The 27,121-nt window shown below is 39.0% G+C and overlaps 1 pseudogene; it reads left to right on the plus strand.

Annotated features, from left to right (window-relative positions):
* Nucleotides 1-12,069: 12,069 nt before the first annotated feature.
* LOC121156372 lies at nucleotides 12,070-17,362 on the plus strand (annotated as a pseudogene).
* The last annotated feature ends 9,759 nt before the right edge of the window (nucleotides 17,363-27,121 follow it).

Raw genomic sequence — 27,121 nt, forward strand, 5'->3', positions numbered from 1 at the left:
AAGTAAATTCTCTCTAAAAGCATCCCCCCCAAATCATACCTCCCTGTTCCATTTCTATAGTCAACCGTCTTCCACGGAAATCCTTCCAGACACCCTCCCACTGGCTTTCCTCTTACACGTGACCTCACTTCTATCCTAGCTTCTCATCCTTGCACACATGACACTTACTCTAGCTACCTTTGTCCTTGTAGAAAGTCTGCTTCCCTGGATTGTTTTTTGCAGGTGCTTTTCTATACTGTCTTTTCCATAGTGTGTTTATACATTTTCCTTTGCTATATCCCCTATTAAATTATGAAATATAAATGTGTGTGACCTTCAGTGTCCGTGATTTCTCAAACATATACTAATTGCAGATTTCTATCGCACCTGTGGATCTAGAGTAGATCCTTCGTACTGATTGGAAATAAATATTGGATACCTTCTGTAAAACAGCCCACATATAGTTTACACAGAATGTAGCTGCCCATACTGTCAGTTTATTTCATATAGCATATTCCCACAAACTGGAAGAAATCTCTATAAAGCAATCTAAGTAAAAAAATCATAGCATTTCCTTATTTTGTCACTTTAAAAACTGCGCATTGTTTTTCTTTTTGAATTGCCATTCCATCAGGTTTAAGAAGAGTTGACTGTTTCATGCTTACATCCATTCATTTCCTTGACATCCTTTGATTCTGGACTCACTCCCGAGCCACCATCCTTCCTTGTCACAGAGGTCCTGCCAGTACAGCTCATACAATCGCTATCATCCCAGCAGCCCCAGATGGAATATGGGTGTAAACAGGTCCCCCAAGAATGCTCACAAATGTGGTGCCATCAATCAACCCACAGCTGGGACTAATGAGCCTCTCGGTGACAAAATCAGAAATTCTGCCAAAAAAAATGTATTTCTTAGTGCCCAGTCTTCTTCACGGGTAGGATGTCGCCAGTACATACTGTACTATTAAATTTTATGCCCACACTTTATGTAAGATTGAAAAATAATAGTCTTCTTTTAGATTTAATTATTTTTAAGTGTAACAGGTACTCAATTTGATAATTCTATCCATTTCCTCTGGAAAAGTCTCTTGTCTCTTTAATAAACCACAATACTGTAAATCAAATAATAGTTTAGTTCAGTCATGGTTTAGTTGGAAACTTAAATTATTTTTATGGTCATAATCATTATCCAGGTATAGATAGAAGTAGCATCTACTAGCTAGAGATATGCAGTTATAGTGAGTGGTTCATTTTTATCTGTAAATAGCAGATAAGGTAGTCCTTTTTTAAGCCAAGTTCAAAACTGAGAGCACACAGCTGGAACTCTGCAACAGCAGGGCTGGGAAACCCTCAAGCTGCAAGAGACACAACCTGGTGATGACTGCCAAGCACACTTTCACCCATCACAATGTGGAGAGGAAAGTGGTGCTAGAAGACACCATCATGGACTATCTAAGCCAAAAAAAAAATCAAACACACACACAAACTGTAATCATAGGTTTTAGTATAGAAATGTTAATCTCAAATTATGACCTATCTACTTAGTAATGTTTTTAGAGTAAACCAATAAAAATCATTTTTTTTTGGAGTAAAAATATGGTGCTTGAGAAACATATGATTCCCCTAAATTGTAAATAGTTTCCCTGTACTCTGAAACTGTTTTCTTCAAAAAGTTGTAGGTCACCTTTCTCTCAATATGCTAATTTGTACATGAGTCAGAGTTCTCCAGAACTCTACAAACCATCCTCTGCATAGTCAACAAACTGATTTCTTTCATTCAGTAATATAAGAAAAACATCCATCTACAGGTCAAGAGTGTGTTTATTTGTACAACGTTTTCCATTTCTGTGCCACATACACACACACTTTTTACCTAATTACTGCTTCAACAATGCAAGGAATTCTAAGAAAACTTGGACAGATATAATCGCAATAGCATTATTTCCAGATGATAGTGTGTGTACAAATTCAAATCAGAAATTCCATGTAGGAATAACAGCATATAAAACCAGAGAGTTGAGATTGAATTCACCAGTGAGAAAATAAAGACAAATATTTATAGAATAACTTGGGAACTGCCCCGTGAGCATTTTCACTTTATAGATGAGAAAACTGACACCCAAACACATGGCAACATTTGTCTTATGAAGTCACATGGAACATGTCAAAGAGTTTGGGTATTTCAAACTTATGTCATATTCAACAGCTGAAAGGAAAATATTTAAAAAATAATTTGGAAAAAACATTCTGTCATAATTACTCATTTCTAGTACAAGCAGCTATTGAACAATTAATGCCTTCAACTTATTGTGTAGGTTATAACATATGATTTAATCCCTCATGTCAAAGGAAATACCAAAAAAATAAAAGCACATGATACAAGACAGAATATAAACACAAGATGTTTGTAAATTAAATCTCACAAAATTGGCCTTTCTAGATCAAGGTACTAACTCATTTGATAAAGAAAACAATGTTATATAGAAAATGAAGCTGGAAAACCTTCAGAACTGTACAATATATAAACCATTTAGATACAGTTCAATTAAACATTTCACATGATGGCATATTCAAGCTGGTTAGCATATTCCCTTAACAGGTACTTAGTGCCATATCTAGACAAATTTACATTTAAAGCAAAATTCTGAATATTCATTTCCAAGGTGAAGAAATAAATGCCCCTCCGAATGGATGGGTATTTATAAATGCATTATAAATGTCAAGATTTTAATGTATATGTGAGAGGACTCACCTTAGATATTCATTCATAACTGGAAAATATACATTGTTCTAATTAAAGGTCTTTACCCAAAGACAAATAAATGTAAAAATTATTCAAAAAATTTTATGTTTTGGGACTGGTACAATAGTCTAGTGGCTAAATCCTCACCCTGCAATTGCCAGGGTGACATACAGGTGTCGGTTCATGTCCTGGCTGTTCCATTTCCCTTCCAGCTCCCTGCTTGTGACCTGGGAAAGTAGTGAAAGTAGGCCCAAATCCTTGTGACCCTGCAGCCACGTGGATCCCGGATGAGGCTCCTGGCTCTAGTCGCAGCTTAGACCTTTGCAGCCACTTGGAGAGTGAACCAGTGAATCACAGATATTTCTCTCTGTCTCTTCTTCTTTTTTAAATCTGCCTTTCCAATAAAAATAAATTAATTAAAAAGAAAAAATTAGATGTTTTTAAATGAGTTTTAGAAAAAGAAGCTTGAACCTTTGTTTAGGGCATCTTTTTATTACAAGAGAATCAGCAGAAAAAGTTTCATCTGACATAATCTTTTTAACACATTGACAACCTACACTCACCTTGTTCTCACACAATTGTTTAGAGATATTTTAATTTCAAGAAGACACCAGGTTGTGTTGATTCTGGTTAACATTGTCGCTAGAACTTTGCTAATTCCGAGCACTTAGCCTTCAAATGGTTGGCATAGAGGTAAGTGTGTTATAATTTACAGATTGAGAAGATAAGTTTAAAGATCATCTATTTATGTACCATTTCCAAATAGTGCCTTTATCTTTTTCCACATTCTGTGAGATGTCAGACAGGCAATAAAATTTTGCCTTGAAGATAAAAAAGAAAGAACACCTTGACTACCATTCCCCAAAAAAGGTCAGGGGAAAGCTGCAACTCCTTTTAGGCTTCTTGGCTGCCAGACCCTTCATCTTTCCACCATATGAACAAAAGGCTAATTTTGTTCATTACATCATGTTTCAAAATTTGACAAGCTCTTAAGAACTAGTAATATGCCAGATTTTACTTGACTATCAAACTGCCACAAAAGTAGTATGAGCTCTCTTCTCAGCCAGGATATTTTCAGTGAGACAGGAAACCAAATTATTTCTAGGTGGAATACTTAAAGATCAAGTAAATACAGATGAATTGTTAATTGTTAAGTATATTCAAGAAATATAGCATATTAAAATAAATGTCAAATTCGAACCACAGCATAAACTTGAAATGCAGCCCCCATGTGAGAAAATATTGATGGTTTGCAGTAAGCCCTGAAAAACAGGATTTTCTTCACTTAGTCATTGAAGGGGAAGAACAAACAAGATCAGAAGTGGAGAACCCCAGCTGTAGGCGATGGCCCAGGTTGCTTTACACAGTATTACACAGTTGGGAGAAAAGCAGTCAATAGTTGGTGGACATCTGGGTCTGGTTAATGCTAAATTTGTGTTAACTATATCAGTGTGCCAGCATAGTTGCCTATTCTATTTTTTCTTTTTTTCTTTTTCTTCTTTTATTTAAGATGTGTGGGGGAAATTTGGTACCATGGGCCCCCAGCCAGGCTTAGGCCAGCCCACATGAGCGCCATTTGGCACCAAGAGCCTCATGCACTCTCTGGTGCTGGGTCTGTGGATTGACCGGAAAGAGGGCAATGGAATTTATGGAAGGGAGGACCACTGAGGGAGTATGTTGCAGATAAAGAATGACTTCTGAGGGACTTCCATCAACAAGGTCACTGTACTTGCTGACCATGGAATATATGTTTCAGAACTGTGCCTCCTCGGTGGCTCAGACAGAGCAGTGGATGGCATGCCCAGTTGCACATGGAGGATATGGCAAGTCCATTGGAGCCTGCAGAGGACATCTGGTATCATAGCAGAGGAAGAAAGGCAGAAAGAGTTGGTCAACTACCCCAGCCAAGCATTGACAGCAAGTATCTGGGTAATTGGAGGCTCCAAAATGGGTAATGTCAGCCAGTGGACCTTGGAAGGATTTCCTCATCCTTGGAGTGGCAAGATTGACAGCATTTCAGAACTGTCCAAACTAGTGGAGAAGAACCCTCAGATGCTCCACATCTGGGATCCTGGGATGGCATCAGATGGCTCTTCCCCATCCCTGGGTACTGAGGCTGAGGAAGCTCGGTGTGGTTTCTCCCTTTACCTAGCCTCTTCCCCCAGATATAGGAAGAAAGAGTAAATTTAGAAACAGTGGTCTCACCCACTTTCCCTAAACCTCAGCCTTCCTTCCCTAACTATGTAGACAGCATCAAAAATAAAATTAAATAGTATTTTAAAAAAAAAAGTAGTGAAGAAAGCTCTAGAGGTAAGCATGCTATTTTGAAGCACTATTGCTGTTAGGTTTTCTATTGCTCAGACTTCACCGAGACCAGGAAAAGCACAGCAGAAATGCAATGTAAATTATTGAAGTGCTACTGCCATTTCCTGAAGCAGCTGGGATTGTCTGTCCATAAAACATTAACATGACATTTCAGAGTTTTGACAGGTCGTTTGGAAGAGAAACCGTAAGGAATACACAAGCTCTTTGATGGGAATGAAGACATTTGTTCAGATAAAAACAAACATGCACAACGGCTGGCCAGCATGACATCTTCCATCGAAAACAGGAAGAAAACATGAAAATTTAAAGCCCAGCATTGAGATGAATTAAACTTGATTTGCTGACCATAACAGGCAGGATTAGTAGCAGCTGAGTCTCTTCTTTCCTCCTTTGCTCTTTCAAGAAGGATGCTCTGCCACCAAAACTGGGCTCAGCATTTAATTTATGCCTCTGGTAAATAATTGAGCTCATGTCCTTTGTGCACCATGAATTAATGTATTTCTTCATTGTGACTAGAGGAGGATGAAGGATAAAACACATTTCTTTCATTGGCAAAAGGAACATTCCTTCTTTAATAGTGATTTATCACAGTATTGGTTGTTAGGCAAGATCAACCTTCATTTCATTAGGTCATCATGAGGAATATTTGCAAAATATCCTCCACCACAGAACATCACCTACCAAGTAATCACCCCTAGAAATTAGAACCGCTTCTTTGAACGTAGACAATGACACTAAAAAAAAAAACCTGCTTAATGAAGACATACTTGTACGTTTAGTGTGCAATTAAATAAAGTTTAATATTCAGTTAAATAAGGAATTCCACAAATAGTAACTAGAAAAATCAATATTCTTCATGAATACAGATAAGGGCTATCAACAATTATCAAATATCAAAATGTCAATTTCACTCATATATATCACTTTTTTACTCTGAATATTTAGTTACCACAAATCATAAAAAACATAAACTTTAAACACTAAAAATACCACAATGTTGTGCGTATTTAATGACTCTTTAGTCATATTCTATATAAATAATCTATACCTACACACACAACAACCATGTTAGACTTTCTTGAAGTCTTGTTAATGTCAAAATGCCTTTTCTAGGCATCTATGTATTGTCTATAATAAAATCACAGAATCATCATAAAAATATTATAGTTTTTCCCAATCTGTGATAACTAAGATATAAAGTACCAAAAAATGTAATCTAAAGGAGTGAGATTGACATTCTGGGATCAGATTGTTTTTACATATTTTGTCTACACCCCTCAGGAATAGTAGTTTTGTTTTCCTTTTTCTACTTGCTGTGGGTTGATATCTTTACCGAGGAAGTGTGAAACCTGTGATTGCAAAGAAATATGCCCTTCTATAAATTAGGAAAGGACCCAGCACTATAACCTAGTGACTGAAGTCCTCACCTTGCCTGCACTGGGATCCCATATGAGCACGAGTTTGTTTCCCACCTGCTCCACTTCCCTTCCAGCTCCCTGCTCATGACCTGGGAAAGCAGAGAGGATGGCCCAAAGCCTGGGATCCTGCAACCTGAAGCTTCAGATCACCTGAGTTCTGGTCGTTGTGACCATGTGTGGAGTGAACCAGTAGGTGGAAGATCTTTCTCTCGGCTTTTCCTTCCCTCTGTAAATTTGCTTTTCCAATAAAAATGAATGGATCTTTTAAAAAAAAATTAAGAAGAAAAAAAAAAAAGAAAGAAGTGGGTAGTTGGAAAATGTGGGCGGGAAGGAAGCACAGTTAGGTTCTTTAATCTGTATTATGAACTATGTGATACCTGTTTATGTAAATAAAAAATCATAAAATCAAAGAATTTATAGAAGTAAATTTCAAGGTAAGCAGTGGAAGTGTTTTGTAGACAAAGTTCTGTCAAGCTGACACAAAATTTAACAGTACAGCAATACAATTCTTCAAATTCTCCTAATTACAAATATAAGAACTAAGTCAAATGAGAAAGTCAAATTACAAATAAACAGGATATAAATAGTTTTGTTAATTCATGTTACCATTCTTCATGAAAATTCTTCATGAAAATTTTTCATGGCTTCCTACAAGCTCATGTAACTGAAAATATAAAATTCAACTAGGTTAGATCCATAGTTCTTCCATTTTGGTACATTTCTTCTGAGAATCATACTAAGATGGGTTCATGGATGTGACTTTCGCACAGAAATCAGTTCTAAAAATGACACTGATAGGACTAGTTTCCTTAAATTACTTGGTATAAATTAAAAATTACCTAGACTTCATGTGGAGTTATCTGTATTTCATATTTTCTCACGAAAGTAAGAAATAAAAATTGCAGCTGTGGATAGATTATCTCTTAATGTTAGGGTTTTTGATGTTATTCCCAGTATTTAATTGGATTTCACCTTGTGTTTGCTGCTGGATTCTACACTAACTTCTGTCCCCTGTGAGAAGGTCCCTCTCATGTCGGTATTGGCTTATAAATGTTGTTGTTAACTCTCATGTTGTCAGAAATGACAAGTTACAGATTTCTGTATGTGGATATCACTGACATTTTTATACTTACATGACACTTTAACAGAATAAACTTCTTATACTTGGGGGTGATTCCTCTTTATAGTCTGTACACTTTTTGGATGTTATCGCTTCCCTTATCTTGGCTGATCCAACAGAACAATAGATGAGAAAGTAGTAAGTGGTATTCTTACTCAATTGAGGTTGCTCTAACAGGATACCACAGAATGGTTGGCTTAAAAAAGCAAACATTTGTTTCTAAGCATTCTGGAAGCCAAGAAGTCTAAGATGTAGGTGCCAGAAAAAGCAAAGTCTGGTGAGCTCACTCTTTCTACAGCTGGCAGCCTTTCCATTGTATCCTCACATGATGGACAAAAAAACAGATGCAGTCTCTTTCTTTTTCTTGAAAAGAAACAAATCCCATTCATGAGAGTTCTATCATCAGGACTTCCCGAAGGCTGCATCCCCAAATTCCATCACATGGGGGATTAGGTTTCAACATCTGAATGGGGAAAGAGGTATACACATTTAGTGGATGGTAGTGCTTTAGAATAAAAGTAAAAAGTAAAGCATAACTGGGACTGCTTTAGAATAAAAGTAAAAGTAAAGTCTAACTGAGAAGAAAATACACTAAGGCAATCAGCTGGATAGAGTATGCTACAAACATACATATACCTCAGAACACATTGCATACTCGTTTATAGAGGGGTTTGTTTTGCCTAGGTGTCAGTGTAAGACAGCAATGATGGCTCCATGCTGTCACCAATATCCCTGGCTCCTCTGTTTACCACCCTCGTACCAGCCACTGTACTCTGTCCATCAAATCCATACTCCACATAGAGGTAAAGAGGATGGATTAAGAAGAAGATGCCTACAAATGAGGAAACCACATTGGCAAAAAATCGTATTTAATCATCATTAGCACCTGTGTCTTAAGGGATATTGAAAAAAATTTAACTAGAATGACAGCCATTCACTGATACAGATACAGATTCTTTTCATGAAAAGAAGCCTAAGTACGTATTGGGTAGGTGACTAATGATTGCTGCCACAGTAGTTTTAACATAAAAATTATAATTACTATTAGCCTCCTTTGTCCCTGAGAATCTTAAACAGCATACACTTTCATGTTAATACTAATTATTACTTTACACTCAAGCACAAATATAAACAGCCATTTTTTCCTTTCACATAACCGATTTATTTTTTACATTAATTCCATTCACATCTCATGTGACATTTTGTTTTCAGCCTTAAAACTAATTGCTTAACTATCATAAACATTTGAAATGTTCAAAATTTTACATAATAAAATAATCTGACATATTTATAGTCAAATTTGTAACTTACTTTTAAACAACAAATATGACTCAAATATTGTGGAATCTTTTGAAAATTTAGATTGAAACTTTGTTGAAAGGGTGCAAAGTTTTAAGCTCAGTGAATACAAGATATCTGCACACTTATAATTGAGAATCTCTAGGGGCCAACACCATAGCATAGCAAGCTAAGCCTTCACCTGTGGTGCCAGCTTCACATATGGGCACAAATCCATGTCCTAAAAGCTCCACTGCCAATTCAGTTCCCTACCAGGAAGGCAGAAGAAAAGGGCCAAATCCTTGGGCTCCTCTACCTGCATGGAATACCTGGAAGAAGATTCTGGCTCTTGACTTCGAGCAGCCTAGCCTTGGCCATTGCAGGCATGTGGGAAGTGAACCAGTGAATGGAAGATCTCTCTGTGTCTCTTTCCTATCTTCTCTGTCACTGTGCCTTTCTAATAAAAATTAAGTAATGTTTTATTAAATTGTGAGAAGCACTAGTCTGGAGAAGAAGAAGCAGAAGGAGGGGAAGGAGGAGAAAGATTTCCTTAGATGGATTTTAACTAACAGAAATAAGACTTATCTTGGACCCTTTCCAACCAGCCCAATTATAAAACTTTCAAATATTCTTATTAAATGTTCTTAAATTCAGCATACTACTCTTTTGCAGGATCCAGAGAATGTTCTCAAGAGAAATACGAATATTGTTGCGAATAGGCCAAATCTATCCCAGAAATGAGTTGCAGGCAGAGCCTTAAAAGCTCAGGAGTCTTTATTCACCAGCCAGGATGGCCAGAGCAGAAGCTACACAGCAAGATGCTGACAGACTACCACCCCGAGCCTCCAAAGTGAAGGGGTTGTAAACACTCAAATCACATTCTTGGTAGTAAGAAAAATCAGATAAGGCAGTAAAAAAGGAAAAAAAGACACTATTAATCAGATAAGGCAGTAAAAAAAAAAAAAGAAAAAATGACACTATTAATCAGATAAGGACACAGGTCAGAGCAATAAGCAGTTTACAGAAGTGAAAGCAGTGTTATCAGGGTCAGGGGTTAAGCCAAAAACAGTCTTAATCAGAATAAACATGAGTCACAGGCCATATATCTGGGATTCATCCTTCTCTCAGTTCTTGGTCAAAGAGGTAAGGGCTTGGGTCACCAGATGATTTAGATGGAGTCACTTATTCATAGTCCAGTAATGCCCTGTACTGGGCAGGCAGGTGTTCCATTACAATATAATTTTTATTTAGATGTATAAAATAAAAATTTTCACTTTTCCAACTTGGAGGGAGGAGTGAGAAACACAGATGAAGATATAGAAGAGTTCATGCAGATGCATCCACAAGAAACATCTCCTGGCTACATGGCCCATTCTCCTTAAACAGGCCACTGGTGAATGGAAACAATCCTAGTGACATTTTTGGTTTGACAGCAGTAAGCATGACATGGTATATTGTAGCAACTAAGATACAGAATCCTTAAATATATCCTAAATACAAGTCAGGAACCTCTATTCTACCGAAGACCTATAGCATGTGCTCCATGTATGACAGAATAACTGCAGAGAAATGTGGAAGATGGAGACATTCATAGAGCTGGTGAAGGACAGATAGGTTTATAGTACCAAAGCAAAGGGTAAAGAGAGCAGGGAGGGAGGACAGGGTTAACACGAGAAGATGCTACAAGAGAACCAGGGGATTCTGGAAAACTGAGTAAACCTGTCCCATCCCCACTTCCTACAGAGATGGGTGGTTTGATCTTTCTGCTTCATTTTATCATTTCCTCCAGAAAGGCCCAAGGAGAAACTTTGACAGAAAGTGTGCTTCAAACTAAATAGTTGTGAAATAGAAGTATTCTTGGGAGGCAGAAAAAATCTGTCAAAGAGTGACACCCATTGGCTTCTACTTCACAAACTGTTCTACTTCTTATCTTAAGCTACTCTGCGTGAAACTGCTTTCAATCTAGAGAAGGGCCTGAGTCAAGATTCCTGGTGACTGACATAATTTCTTCCCCTCAGAGAACCAACGTAATACAGCTGAAGCCCTAGTCTATAAAACGGAAGCCAGCTGGTAGCCCTGTTTATCACCTGTTAACCTATAAGCAACTTAACCTTCCTGAGGAGAGAGTTTTGCAAAAAAATTAAAAAAGTTTGAGTAATTGTCTTCATGATAAAATAACTCACATGTTAACAACTCTAAAAGTATGCAATGCTATCACAATCGAACAGATTAACAATAATGAAGTGATAATATGAATATCGATTTTAAATGTGGTTAAATTTAATGCCTGAGCAATTGTGTAATGTCTCTAAGGTTACTGATATAACAAAAGATAAGACATAAACACAATCTTAGAAAAGCTAAAACTTCTTCAAAAGTAACACATTTCTCTCAAATTTTATTGATGGAAGAGCAATTTCAGAAAATGATGACTATGTAATGCATGAACCAACCTTGTGCATTTTGTGATTGCTTCTTCCTGTTTGAGAGAAAAGTGCAAGAAGTGGTGGGTACAGAGTGACATTTGCCTCGGACTTCAAACACAAACATCCAGGTAAGTGAGGAGTAAATAGCTTACATAGGAGAAAATGCCCAACGTTGCTAAACTGTATTCTTGGTAACTCATCTTCAGAACACCATATGAGCAGGGTGTTACAGCTTCTCTTATGAAATAAAAAAAAAATTTATCCCAAGTGTTTGACTATAATGACACCTCCTCAAAATGCTGGTAATTAGTATAATGACTTTTGCCAAAGAATGGAGCATATGCAAGATTGTATCTTGTGTATTTATAATTATTCACATCAAAGAGACTGTAGGGTGAGTCCAGCTGGGCAGCATGAGAGACAGCACCTGCTGTGAGGCGACAGGAGTTTGGATCCTTCTCTCTCAGGGCAAGCTGGCCCCAGTTGGTATCAGAAGGGCTCCTCATTGTTAGTACTTGTTTCTGCCTCCAGCACAGACCCTTCGACAGCCCCCTATGGGGCGGGGCCTTCTATTTTGCAAAGTGCCATCTGGAAAGGGAAGACTGGCCCAAACTCCCTCTGGAAGTTGTTAGCTCCATGCCACAGTTGGCTCCTGGGTCTCTGGGGAGTTGACTTCTTCACAGGCTTTCTTCCCATGTCAGGAAGCTGATTGTACACATCTCACTGCGCTGTCAGCTTCTACTGGTTCTCCAAATTACGGGGCGAATCTCTAAAGCCGACATGGGCTTCCCATGGGAAATGCAGGCTGCTAACCTGAGATTTCTTCGTAACAAGCACGAGGATCTGTGGCTACATCTAATTGGGGAAAGTAAATTCACCTTGCTTTCTTTGTGTAATTTCTGACCACAATGTTAAATTTAAGATACAGAAAAACAGAGCAAAGAATAGAAATCAAATCTCTGAGTGCAGTGCCATGATCATGAGCCTGGGAGTCACAAAGGTCTGTATGCTGCATGACTGAACAGCTCTGTGAACTCAAGCAGGTTACTTAAACTGCTATTCCTCTATTTTTGCATCTGTAAAAGGGGTATGCATTGTGCATACACACAAATTAAAACATGCTTAAGTACTAACCACATAGAGGCAGCAGAAAACCACTAGTGCTCATCTAGAACATTCATTCATCCACAGAATTATTTTGATGTCTCTCCTAGGCCACACGATTCACTATTAATTCCTAAGGAAAAAAACCCAACAACTCAAAAACGTTTCTTCTTCTCAAAGGAGATTATGTCTATAGGGGTTATGTGAGGCTATACTGATCTAACGCAAGTTTGAACAGCAATTTTTCATGGTTGCTAAATTCAAAGAGTTTAAATGATCCCTTGGTTTCTCTTCCCTTACACTCTTCTGATACTCTTCCTCTTTTCTGTCTATATTGAAGAAAATAATTCGATCTCCTCTATCATAGCTAGCTTTCTATGACAATCTTTAAAAAAGAAAAACTTCGGGCCCGGCGAGGTGGCGCAGTGGTTAGGGTCCTCGCCTTGCATGCCCAGGATCCCATATGGGCGCTGGTTCTATCCCAGCAGCCCCACTTCCCTTCCAGCTCCCTGCCTGTGGCCTGGGAAAGCAGTCGAGGACGGCCCAAAGCTTTGGGAACCTGCACCCGCGTGGGAGACCTGGAAGAGGCTCCTGGCTTTGGACCGGCATAGCATCGGCCGTTACACTCACTTGGGGAGTGAATCATTGGACGGAAGATCTTCCTCTCTGTCTCTCCTCCTCTCTGTATATCTGACTTTGTAATAAAAATTAAAAAAAATAAATAAATCTTACAAAAAAAAACCCTTCAAATTTTGGGCCCAGTGTGGTGGCCTAGTGGTTAAAGTCCTCACCTCTCATGCCTGGGATCCCATATGGGTGCTGGTTCTAGTTCCAGCAGCCCTGCTTCCCATCCAGCTCCCTGCTTGTGGTCTGGGAAAGCAGTCGAGGACGGCCCACTCGTTGTGATCAATGGGTGAATGAATCAGCGGATTCTGTCTCTGTCTCTTCTCCTTTCTGTATATCTGACTTTGCTATAAAAAGAAAGAACTCTTAAAATAAAAACTTCAAGTTTCACAAAATGGTAACTGCTTAATGCATGCGGGTTACCAGACTTTTTTTTTTTTTTCATATATGAACTATCAGAATTCTTTTTGAATAACTTTTTTTTTTTCAGATTTACTCACTTTAAGCTGCTGCTTCTCCCTCTGCTTAAGACCACAAATTTTGGGCCCGGCGGTGTGGTCCAGTGGCTAAAGTCCTCGCCTTGAACGCACCAGGATCCCATATGGACGCCGGTTCTAATCCCGGCAGCTCTACTTCCCATCCAGCTCCCTGCTTGTGGCCTGGGAAAGCAGTTGAGGACGGCCCAAAGCTTTGGGAACCTGCACCCACGTGGAAGACCTGGAAAGAAGTTCCTGGTACCCGGCCATTGCACTCACTTGGGGAGTGAATCATCGGACGGAAGCTCTTCCTCTCTGTATATCTGACTTTGTAATAAAAATAAATAAATCTTAAAAAAAAAAGACCACAAATCTTTCCTTTTCCTGAAGGTCACTGTGCTTCTTTTCCACTCAAATCACCACACAGCGAGAGAAGTGATCACCACCAGAGAAGAAACCTGTGATTTCTGTGTGTCAGGAAGCTCTGGGGTCATGGCCCATCTCCTGTTTTTCTTCCTGAAATGTATTTATTATAACAAGCATGGTGCAAGCTGAAATTCTGAGGTCATGCTCTCATATTTTCTACAGCACTACCCAAGGGTCATGTAGCTCAGTTGGATATGGACATGCAAACCTCCACAGAGCACCCTTCCCTTTTCTGCAACAGAAACTGCTAGAAATGTCTTCCTTACATTGGGTGCAAGGCTGCTTGTGGACCATTCTTACCACATTTCCTACCACCCCTGTTCTGGCTTTTATGCTTCACCAGAGACAAATCTCTTACTCTTCTTATGCCTGAATTATTCTTTCTTTCACCACTTTCTTTAAAAATGAACTCATGCATGCATTTTGTCAATAAGTCAAAATGTCCATCCCATTAAAGCTACAAGCGTATACAATTCTACTTGCAAAAACTTGAGGAAGATGACTTCTTGCAAGACCACAGTTATAATTATGAGGGTCACTCCAAATACAGTTTGAGTAAGTAGAAAATCTAGCCAAGGATCCAGGTAAGAGTCAGTGGGTAGCATCAGGAGGGATTTTGACTGAAGTGAACTAACAGATGATAGCCATACTAGAAGATCAGCTGGAGTGTGTTGGAGGATTCAGAACCTAACACAATATTGAAGATGATCAGGTATCAAGAAAGAGAAGAATTCTTTGGTAAAACTTGGATTTTTAAAACAATTTTTTAATTTGAAAGGCAGAGTTATAGCAAGAGAGGGAGAGAGTGGTCTTCTATTTGCTAGTTCACTCCCCACATGGCTATAACAGCCAGGGTGAATCCAGGAATCATAAGCTTTATCCCTATCTTCCACATGGGTAAAAAAGAGCCCAAGTACTTGGACCATCTTCCATTGCTTTTCCCAGGCCATTATCAGGGAACTGGATTAGATGTGGAGCAGTCTTGACGATGAATTGTAACACATACAGATGGGATGCTGGCTTCACAAGCAGATAGCTTAACCTACTCCATCACAATACCCACCTCCCTACAAAGTAGGTGTTATTAGCAAGCCATGGGTCTTGGAAACAGTTCTAAAGCTGATTAAAGCCAAGTAGTGAATCATTGCCACTCCAAAGTCACTTCTATGACCTCTTCTAAGATTTTTTTAATATTCCCAAACTTTCTTGTTCATGTCTAATACTGACTTCATTTCAGTATACTGTGACTATTTGTGCCTCTCATCCTAATTCTAAATAACAATTTTCCTAAAACCTTAAGCTATGTCTTATTCCACTTGACAATCTCCCTGTTACAAAATTGTCCCTCAAAAATGCTTGTTGAAAGAACAAACTTATATTATTTAATTCATGTAGCTGTCATCCAGTCTGATCACTTAGAACTAAACAAAGGATAGAGTTTTTTTTTTTTGACAAAACAATCATTTATCAGTTGAGGATACAGATCACATGTTGTGTCATTCATTTATTCATTGGATCAACAAATATTTAATCATTTCTACACTGCAAGTATGGTTGTTCATAATATATAAAGAAGGATGGATAGTTTAAATGTAAACCCTGTCATTAAGAAAAATATAATTCCAAGTAATTTTTTTCAGGTCTTATCAGCTCCATAGTAAATTCCACCATCTAATCACCTAAGTCCTTTTTTAAAATGTTTTGGTTTGTTTATTTGAGAGAGAAAGTGTGCACAGTCATTCATAGGTTCATTTGCCACTTCCCTACATGCCTGAGATGTCCTGAGTTGGACCTAATTTGGGGATTGAAACTCAGCTCAGATTTCCCATATGGGTGAAAGAAATATAATTACTTGAGCAATTGTCACTGCCTCCCAGGTCCACATTATCAGAAGCTAGAATCAGAAATCAAAAAAGACATCTGATGTAGCACATACATCTTAACTGCTCTGCCAAGCACTAACTGTAACATAATGTGTTTATTAAGACTCTTTTAAAGGCTGCAGCCGGTGTTTCCATCAAAAACAGCACTGGCCCCAAACTCAGATTGAGTTTCAGTGCTGTTGTTAAAACAATTGGAGAAATTCTGGAGAAAATCATCCCCACATTGGAAGACAGCCTGCAGTTGCAATACCCACTGCAACCTGGCAGACCCAGCTCTAATCTGATACTGTGGATTGCTTAAATTACCAACACTTTATTTTCTTTTTAAAGATTTATTTATTTTTATTAGAAAGACAGATCAGATCTACAATGATAAGGAGAGATCTTCCATCTGCTGGTTCACTCCCAAAAATGGCCGCAATGGTTGAAGCTGAGCCGATCTGAAGCCAAGTGGTTTGTCCAGGTCTCCCACACCAGTGCTGGGTCCCAAGCATTTTGGCAGTCTTCCACTGCTTTCCCAGGCCACAAACAGGTAGCTGGATGGGAAGTCAAACAGCTGGGACACGAATCAGTGCTTAAATGAGATCCAGGCACTTGAAAGGAAATTATTTATCCTGTGAGCCATCGTGCCAGGCCCACCAACACGCTAAAGGAAGTGATAATAATTGTAAGCCAAGGCTTTTGATTCATCAGATTCTGGCAGGAGAAATTACTGGAGGCAAAGTTTTTAAAATCAAAGAACTTTGAGAGACTCAAGATAAAATCAAACTTTTCCCAGAAAGCCTGATAGAGTTATAGAAGTCATAAAGTTCATCCTTGATCTCGTATCTGAATCTCCTATCAAAGGCTGTGCATAACCTTATAATCCCAATGATTATGATGAAATTTAGGATTACGGTTGCTTTACAATTATATTTGATGACCACCAGGCTCATCCTGTGTGGTTTCTGATGCAAGGAAGAGGTGGTTTTGACAGAATGCCCCCGTCCATGGTGAGCACCTCATGCCTCCATCTGGAAAAGGTTATGATATGAACCCCTTTTGATGATCACCACCATTGACTCTTGGACAAGATGGCCAATTTGGCAGAGCTCAGAATCTTCCTCTTCCTTCTCCCCTGCAACCTAGATGGGGCAATCCAGTGGCTTTTGACAGAAGGGGAAGACCTGGGGATCATACTGTTTCAGTGCTGATGAGACACGGGACTCTGCAATAGATACATGGAGCCTGTAAGAAAGGTGGATGGCTTATGAATCACAAGGTGGCTCCAGGTATGATTATTCCTGTGCAGAGGGTTGTGCCTTACTTGATGATCTTGGTGGACCTAGTACTACTGCACAAGTAACTATTCACAAAGATTTGACTGGATCCATTATTAGCACACGTGGTCAGAGAGTTCGAGAAATCAAGAGCGATGAGTCAGGAGCTTCCATCAAAATTGATGAGCCTTTAGAATCCAAAGATTAGATCATGACTATTCCAGCAACACAGGACCAAATACAGAATGCACAGTATTTGCTGCACAACAATGTAAAGAAGGATTCTGGAAAGTTTGTGTGAGACCAGTGAAAAACTGCAGAAGTTTTGCATCTTGATTTTTAAAATCTGTTTTTATTTAATTAGTCACGCTCCCAGCCCCTCTTCATAGATGTTCTGCATTTGCAATGTAGTGAAACCTTTGTTGTTCACCAGATGTAATGTTTTAGTTCCTCACAAACAGGGTTGTTGGGGGAGGACATGCAAAGAAAATACTGGTGAAATTTTAAAACAGCAAAACCCCAAATAATTAATTTAATTTAATTTAAGACATTGGGAAATATTATTTCTACCCTTGCCCAGGTCTACTTCATTCATACCATATTTGCTATGGGTAAACACATTTCTAATTTATTTTTGTCATTTACAAATCTCTTTATATAAATAAAAGCAATTGTAATTGCATATTCTCATTTCCCTCACTTCAAGTGAAATAAAATACTACATGCACTGATGTTTATCATCTTTCTTCTGATTGACAACATACTTTGAAAATCTTTCTAGGCACACAGAGTTTCTACAATTTTTTGTAACTGTAGAATATCTCCTTATGAGAATCTGTCATGGTTTATTTGATTATTGCTTCAATAATTGACTGTTGCTCACCCCAATTTTAGACATCAAGTAATTGGTTTTCTTGAGCTTGAGGCCATCCTCCCTGGATTCATTTAAACTAGGGTTGTACTAGCTTTAAAGCCACCCTACCACCTGCTGATATTTTTATTATGTAAGCTGTGTATAGGTAGGGTGCTAGCATTATCTGCATAAAATAATACTAAGTCATTTTCCCCCATCTGGTATTATAAATGATTTGTTTCAGTATCAAGGGAATATTTGCCATTTATCATCATGAAGCTTCATTTTGTTAGTTTCCATTCATCATTCCCACATTCGAATATGACCTCTCGAATCTTCACTATTATCACTCATATTAGTTATTTCTCATAGACTGTTAGCATGCACAAACTTGATATGTGCATTTTCTATTTTTATTCAAGTAATAAATTTTCTTGCTCTACCAAAATAAATCTTTCCCAGAGAATGAGTTCTTCTTCCTCGATCGGTCCAATTTACACTTCACTTTGGACCTTGACTTCGTCCCTTCAAAGTCTCCTTCCTTTCTACAACACCTCCACTGTTCCCTTTCCGGTCTTATTATTCATATCCCTCACAATTTTTCCCCCTGTTTCATATCCTGAAGAAATGTCAGAAGTTGGCATGTGGTACAGCAGTTACAATGCCACATGGAATGTCCACAACTCATATTGGAGAGCCTGATTCAAGTCCTGGCTCTCTGCTACTTCTGATCCAATTCTCTGTTAAGGCTCATTGGAGGCAAAAAGTGGTGGTTTAAGTACTTGAGTCCCTGCCATCCAAATAAGAAACCCAGATGGAGTTCTAGGCTCTCAGTTCTAGCCTTGGTTGCGAGCATTTCAGGAGTCAGTCAGAAAGTGGAAGATTAATTACCATTCTGTGCCTCTCTTCCTTTGAAAATGGAGGTGAAAATAGACACAATTAATCAGTATGGAGAAAACTCAAACAGCTCAAAATCTGCATACCATATGATCCAGCAATAGCACTCCTAGGAATATATCCAAAACACCTGTTTCACGAGAAAGCAACATGTACCCCTATGTTCGCAGCAGCACAATCAGTAATTGCAAAAACATGGAAACAACTGAAATGCCCATCAGCAGAAGATTGGATAAGAAAGCCATGGTTTATCTACTCCATGGAATACTACCCAGCTATTAAAAAAAAAAATAAAATGCAGTTCCTGTGGCTAAATGGGCCCAACTGGAAACCATAATGCTAAGGGAAATGAGCCAATCCCAAAAGGTTAGATACCACATGTTTGCCTTAATTTAAGATGAAATGATGTCAGTATGAAAAATAGTACCTGTAAAATGTAAATTTTTTTCTTCTAACATATTGGTTACTCAATACTATGTCCACTAATTCCATGACATTGTGAATTGTTGCTGATGTTATGTTGGGGCTTTTGATTGGTCGGGATGACACCCTGCCAGCTCTACCTTCAGACCAGAGAGGGTCTCCCCAAGAAGCCGTTGAACTTATCTGGACAATAAGATGCTGGACTTTATGCTTGGTAGATGCTTGCAATGAAAGAATCTCAACTGAACTTGAACTGTGGCAATGCATCAAGGTGGAGGAATCCACCATGGAGGGGGCAGTTTGGGAAGGGGTGGGGGAAATCCCAGTGCCTATAAAACTGTGTCACATAATGCAATGTAATAATAATAATAATAAAAAAGTTAAGTACCGCTAGTGAAATGCCAATATTACCAAATAAATACTGCAAATCATGGTAAATGTTGGCCTAATAACATTATAATTTTGCTTTCTTAATAAAGCAGTTGTGGTGAGAGAAAGGGAAGGACTATTGTCAACACGATTCTATAAGTTAACACTTTAGTTACGCATCGTTGTTGTCATAGTAACACTAAGCTTAAAAAGTAAGAAATCTGGGCCTAAATCATCTTTAGTGTCCGGAATAGAACAGGAACCTAAAGTGATGAGCAGAACAGAAGGCAAAAGATAATTTGGCCCTCATCCAGGAATAGGCAGTTGGGAAGACCAAAGGTGCTTTGAGTAGGTGATATTAGCAAGCTGGAAAACCAGAGCTGAAAAATCTCGGCTTAAATCTATGACCTCAAAGGGAATTGAAAATAATTTTCTGTGATTTGTACAACGATGTAAACCTGCAAACATACAAAGTCGAAATTCAGGAACTGATACTGATAATCCTCCATCAATTGAATAAAGTGTTGTGATACCACACACACAAAATGAATCCCACTGAATCTTGCTAATGTTCTAATTCACTGTTTTTACCTTTCACAATAAAATTTCTCAAATATATGTTCTGTATGCAGGGTCCACATTCTTTTCCTCTTGTTCTGTCCTTTGCATGGTCATCACAGTTATCAGTCACCCCGAACTCCCAAATTTCACCTGCATTCCATACAGATTTTGAAATATCAGAAATTTTACAGCACAGAGCCCACATAATTCCCTAATAATATGCAGAGGACAGTGGCCTGATTTTGACAGAGCTAACTTCTCAAAACCACCACACAGCTTGTTGGCCTACTCCCAACAAAATACAGCCAATGAATACATGTGAGTTTTTATGATCTCTACTTTAAGGTACTAACATTGGGTTTTAAACAAACGCAGAAAAACTTCTTCCAAATAAACCCTTCAAAGCAATTGTGTTTTCACAGCATCCATTTATTACAGAGATATGGTTATTGCTCCAAATGGTTTATCAATCTATGATATATTCTTCCATGTAGTTCTAGTAACAGAAAATCATTTTTGAAAAGTATATTTAATTTCACATGAATGAAAAATATTTGAACAGATGAATATTTATTACTAATAATGATTTAAGTCCAGAACAATGAGATCTATCCCACAGATTAACTTTTCTTTAACAATGTAATTTTGAAAAAAAACCCTTACAAGTATTACTTAAATATATTTACTCAAATTAATAGCACGACCTGCCTACTCCTCAGTTCCTTTATGACTTCCTGCTAATGCACCTTGGGCGGCAGCAGATGATGGCTCAAGTACTGGAGTTCCTTCCACCACCATGGGAAACCCAGAAGGAGCTTCTGGTCTGGCCTCAGCTGTTTCAAGCATCTGAAGAGTGAGCCAGTGGATGGAAGATTTTTCTCTCCCCTTGTAACTCAGATCTCAGACTTCAAAATAGAAATAGATCAACATAGCTATTTTTTAAAGAGACTGCCTTGACAGCATTTATTTTTATGTATGTAGTTTATTTTATTAAAAAAAAAAACTCTTCAGGCAACAATTTAGCCTAACAGTTGTCACTTTAGAAGTCCACATCCCGAAAACATTAAGAATGACATAATAGGGTAAGGACAGGTTTGAATAGAAGAAGAATCATTAGCCATGGGGAACCTACGGAGAAGGGGCACCTGGCGACTGATAGATATAGGAAAGCAGTAGAGACAACAACATGGTTGCTGTGCCTGATACCCCAGTGGCCATCAGTGAGTAGCGATCTGAACTCCACTGGTGCTAGAGCTCCACGAGCAACCAGGTGGGAAGGGGAGTCCGCCAGGAGCTCAGCAGGTGAACACAGGCAAAGAACTGCCTGTCCTGCTGCTTTGTTTGATTCTACCAGGATCAGAAAGAGCAACAGATCACAAAGAGGCAGTGTGGGAACAGGGTAGATTTCATAGACCAGATACCCAAAAGAGCTGCATTGGGCTCCATTTTGTTTAGGGAGGCAAAGTCTGTGGGACAGAACTGTGCATGCACTACGCTGGGAGCAAACAGATTTCAGGCTCAGTGCATTGCGACCATGTGGCATCCTACAGGTTCCACCCAAAAATAGGTACAGGTAGCCCCTAGACCTAGTAGCAAACAGATCCACAGCTCCACCAGTGTCACATCTGGAGCCATTTTTTCCAATGTGGCATGGCTATGTGATTGGAGATGCAACAGTGAACTGCACATGTGCTGGAGGTAGGAGTGAACTCACTTCCAGCTCAGTGTATTGCACTGGTCCCATAGGGAAATAATGACTTTGGCATGCTACAGATCAAAATAAGTTCAGATGGCCCTAAGATCTAATGGCAAGCAGGTTCTGGCAAGATCAGCACCATGAACAACTTGGTTATTAAGGAGATCTTGTTTTTCCCTAATCCTGGGTACTGCTCCAACTGGAAGTGTGAGAAACGTTGTACTGACAACAGTGCAACCACAACACAGGAATCACAGGAGATGGAGAGTGGTGAGCCAGGAGCTAGGATGCTGGAATTTCTGCCATTGTCCATTCTTGCAATGATGGACTTATGAAGAACTATACTGTTGTAACAATATAAGGGAAATCAGTGTGGGGGTAGTTTGGGAAGAAATTAGGGAAATCCAAGAGCCTACAGAACCATATCATAAAACAGCAATAATAACTAAAAGATGAAGAAAGAGTCTACATCCCACATTGGGTACCCACATTGGGTGCTCACCATCCATTCCCAGCTCCAGTTCCTGATTTTATTTTCCTGCTAATGCAGAACCTAAGAGGCGGAGATAATGGCTTATGTGACAGGGTTTCTGCTGCCCTAATGGGAAACCTGGATTGAGTTCCAGGCTCCTGACTTTTGTCACAGACAAGCCATAGCCATTTGGTGAATGAATCAACACATGGAAATATGCTCTCTCTCCCTTCTATTGTTCTCATTACTCTTAAGTTCTCTTTACTCTCAATATTTTAAGTAAGTCTATTTTGCTCTAAGTATTTATTTTATTTATCTCCAAAGGCACTAACATTGTCCCATATACTAATCTGAACTTGTTTGTCATTGTGAGGTAGGCCATTTTGAATGAAAAGTATGGAATATATCACAAAATGTTTATCTGTCTACTTAGCAGCTTAATGTAAAATATTGAGTTGAAGTATCTTGAGAACTTTATTTGTTTTGCTTTATTTTGTGTTTTAATTAACCATGAACACTTATATTAGAGCTCTTCAAAAAAAAAAACAGAACAATAGGAAATTGATAGATGTACAGAAAATATTGAGTCAATTTTGTTATATGGAATTAGTTCCTACAATTACAAGATTGAGAAGTCCCAGAATTTGTGTTCTGCAAATAAAAGAATTCAGACAGCCAAAGGCCCAGCCTTTTGAGAATGGAGAAACTTGAGCATGAGGACAGACGATCTTGTAAATTATGGTGTAATCCTCGGGTTCTAGACCCACGAGGGCAAGCAAAGAGGAACGTTCCAGCTAAAGTAATCAGGCTAGAGAAGTTCCCTGACTCCGCCTATTTGTTCTAATCAAGATTCAGTTCATTAGATCACACTGACCCACTTAAGGGAGGGTAATCTCTTTCTCATTCTATAAATTTCAATGTTAATCTCATCCAAAACACCAGCACAAACATCCAGGATAGTTTTCTTTTAAAATTTTTTTTAATGGAAAGGCAGATATACAGAGAAAGGGAGGTACAGAGAGAAAGATCTTCTGTCCACTGGTTCACTCCCAAAGTGAACTCAATGGCCAGAGCTAAACTGTTCCAAAGCCAGGAGCAAGGAGATTCTTCCAGGTCTCCCATGCCAGTGCAGGGTCCCAAGCAAAGGGCTGGATGGTAATTGGAGCAGCCAGGAAACAAACCAGTGCCCATATGGTATTTTGGCACATACAAGGTGAGGATTCAGCCACTAGGCTATTGCGCTGGGCCCCAGAATAGTCTGGGCACTGTGCGGCCAAGCCAACACATGCAACTAATAACGTCAGCATTTAAAATTGATTATCATGTAACAATAGAAATTTTTAAATGGCTCCTCTTGACATAATTAAAATTATATGACAACTTTGGAAACTGCTTCCAATGCAGTAACAAAATACTGCCCCAATCTCGCTCCTACCTATGATGTCAGATTCCTGCACTCACTTGGTTTTCCTGGCTTGATTCTACATTTACTTGGATTTGGGGTCTGATAGTTCAGATTTATGTCTGTAAGAACTGATGTTGACCATCCAGAGGTGTGGAGCGTAGAAGGGAAGGCGCTGTGTATCCTACATGTATTGCTCTAGAAAGCAAGAGAGATCTGAGATGTACACACAGCTAATATAGAGTGGAGACTTCTGGAGGAACTGAAATCACCCCAAAGAATTCTAAAAAACATGAAGTCTCAAGATCCTTCTGCCCTATCCTGGACTATCCCAAGATGGGAAGAGTGACAAAAGTCACAACAGACAGCTGTCCTGAAACTTTGAGTTATTACTCTAGACTGAATTCCAAAGTACAGAACATATAATACCGGTAGAAATGGGACTAGATATTGAGGCCTCATCCTGGAGCTTGCACAGTGATTGAAGCAGGAGTGATTTTGAAAGTGAGTAAATATCCTAGGAACTCAGTTACCATGCACTATTTAATAACATTGATTTGTTAATCCTTAATTTCAGACAAATATTGGCTAGGCAGGGCAAGCGAAGATTAAGCTCCGAATCAGAGAACAGCTTTAGGCCAAAAGAAAAGAAATTCAAACTCCATTGCAGAAGTGGTGAAATCTAAGTACTGAATAAATCGATGAGTGGTTTCCACTTGTTCCTCCAATAACTCCTTCCACTTGTCACAGTAACTTTTCAGGTGAACTTACATAACTAAATGTCAACTTCAGTAGACTGTAAACTCCTTGGCTGGGACGGGGGAGGGTTAATCGAGAAGCTTATCACGTTATACTATTTCACAGGGATCTTACAACAGGATTTTTACATAATAAATACCCAGTAGATACATGCTGCTGAAGACATTTTTTCTACATAAGGAAAGTCATTTGGATATTTATAGTGTCGTCTGTAACTGTACAAAATTATCAATTTAAAAATTAGCCTGCTGTAGATTTACTGAATTTTGAGTTCCACAAGCAGTTTGCCCTGGCAGGACCAGAACAAATGATTTTCTGGCCCTGAAATGGCCAGGACCAGATGTTCCCCACTCCTGTTAGAGCTCAGTAAGCTTACACTAAATGAATGGATTTAATTTCTATAAACATATTCCTCATGGTTAAATACAACATTCAAGTTGGCTGGGGAATAAAGAAAATGAAATTGTGTTGATAACATAAATTTTAAAAATTCAACTGAAACACCCTACCCTGCTGTTATTTACTCAGCGTGTTGGAGGCAGAAAAAGGAGGTTAATTCTCATACTTACAAATGTGCCCTCAGTGTCAGGTGCATAATTCTTTATAAGCATGTTAATCAAATCTTCCAACATTAATGGACTTCTAAGTTAGAATTTTCCCTCACAATGAACATGTTCACTAAATTAGTACTTTAAAATAGCAATACACATGAAATTCATGCATGTGCAGAAGTAATAGAAATCAAATATTAGGGACAGAAACTCACACAATAAATATTAACAATCAATGATAAAATGAACAATGAGAATACAAAGCATCCTTAAGATGTTTCATTTTTTTGTCAAGGTCGCGACAAAATCTTGTAGTGGTTTGGGGGGAAAAAGAGCATGATGAACTGGGTCTCCAGGAATAAATAGTCCAGCATCTTCTTCAGACTCTTCCACTCTGAGGCAGGAGCCAAAGGGAGGATGCTGCAAGAATCCAGTGTTGTAGGTGGCTGGCAATGGAGTTACATTATGGCCTTGTTAGTGAGGATGGAAGGACAAGACAAACAAAAATGTTTGGATGAGACAACTGACAAGGATTCCTGGCTAATAGAGGGAATGAAAGGAAAATGCAGCTGATGTAATATCATCGTTGCTGCCCCTATGACTCAGATCAGAGTTCCAATGGCAGAAACAAAATGGGTAAAATCAGTAAGAAAATTGGTCCTGCATCTGCTAACTCTTAGATGAACCAGGACAAAGCTCCTTCACACCACATAAGTTTCCTCCTTCATGTAGTACAGAAAATTGCATCTGTTTTTAAGATTTAAATGAGAACTAAATGAGATAACACAAAGCACTTACAACAGTGACTAGCATATTATAAGAATAAAGACTTCGGTAATTTAGGGCCCACTGCTGTAGCCTAGTAGCTAAAGTCCTTGTCTTACGTGTGCTTGGATCCCATATGGGTGCCGGTTCTAATCCTGGTAGCCTCTTCCCATCCAGCTCCCTGCTTGTGGCCTGGGAAAGCAATAAAGAATGGCCCAAAGTCTTGGGAACCCACACCCACATGGGAGATCTGAAAGAGGCTCCAGGCTTCTGGCTTTGGATTGGATCACCTCCGGCCATTGCAACCACCTGGGGAGTGATCTACTGGATGGAAGATCTTCCTTTCTGTCTCTCCTCCTTTCTGTGTATCTGACTTCATAATAAAAAGTAAAAAATGATTCACTCCTGTTTTCCCAGGTCACAAGTAGAGAACTGGATGGGAAGTGGGGCTGCTGGATTTAGAACCGGTGCCCACACGAGATCCCAGCACATGTAAGGGAAGGACTTTAGCCACTAGACTACCACGCCAAGCCCCCATATATCTTTTATAAAGCTGTGTTGTTACCACAAATCTTTTAAAAATATTTATTTACCTTTTTTGGAAAGGCAGAGTTACAGAGAGAAGGAAAGATAAAGAGATAAAGGTCTTCCACCTGCTGTTCAAGTGGCTGCCACAGCTAGAGTTAGGTCATTCCAAAGCCAGGAACTAGGAGCTTCTTCCAGATCATCCATGAGTTTAAGGGGCCCATGGACTTGAGCAAGCTTTTGCTGCTTTCCTAACGATAAGTAGGGAGCTGGAGCAGAAATGGAGCAACTGGGACTCAAACTGACATGCATACAGAATGCTGGTACCACTGGTGGGGGTTGTCTTACTATGTCATTGTATTGGCCCCAATATCATAAATCTTATCATAATGGAAATGGTTGTTTTCACTTTTGTAGAATAGTTAATTGATTCTCCCTACAAACTAGCATATTAAATTGGGATATAAATATGCAAAGATGAAAACATTTTTTCTGTTTTGTGCTAGCATATAATATAAACCCTAGTACTTGATGAGAACATGCCACTCTCAAGCTCGGAAGTGCAAGCAGGGTTGAGAGAATTTCATGAGATAGAAATTCACACACGTTAGTAATGGAAAGCAGCTGTTAGGGTGGACATTGTGGTGCAGTGATTAAACTAACAACTTGAGCTATCTTGCCCCATTTTGTTTCCAATGCTTGCTAGTTTGCTACCTACACAGCTGTGTGCTCATGTGCAGGGTCTCAAGGCTCTGGGCCATCCTCTGCTGTTCTCCCAGGTCACAAC

Source organism: Ochotona curzoniae, unplaced genomic scaffold, assembly GCF_017591425.1.
Source record: "Ochotona curzoniae isolate NIBS_2020 unplaced genomic scaffold, NIBS_Ocur_1.0 contig_3368, whole genome shotgun sequence".
Lineage (NCBI taxonomy): Eukaryota > Metazoa > Chordata > Mammalia > Lagomorpha > Ochotonidae > Ochotona > Ochotona curzoniae.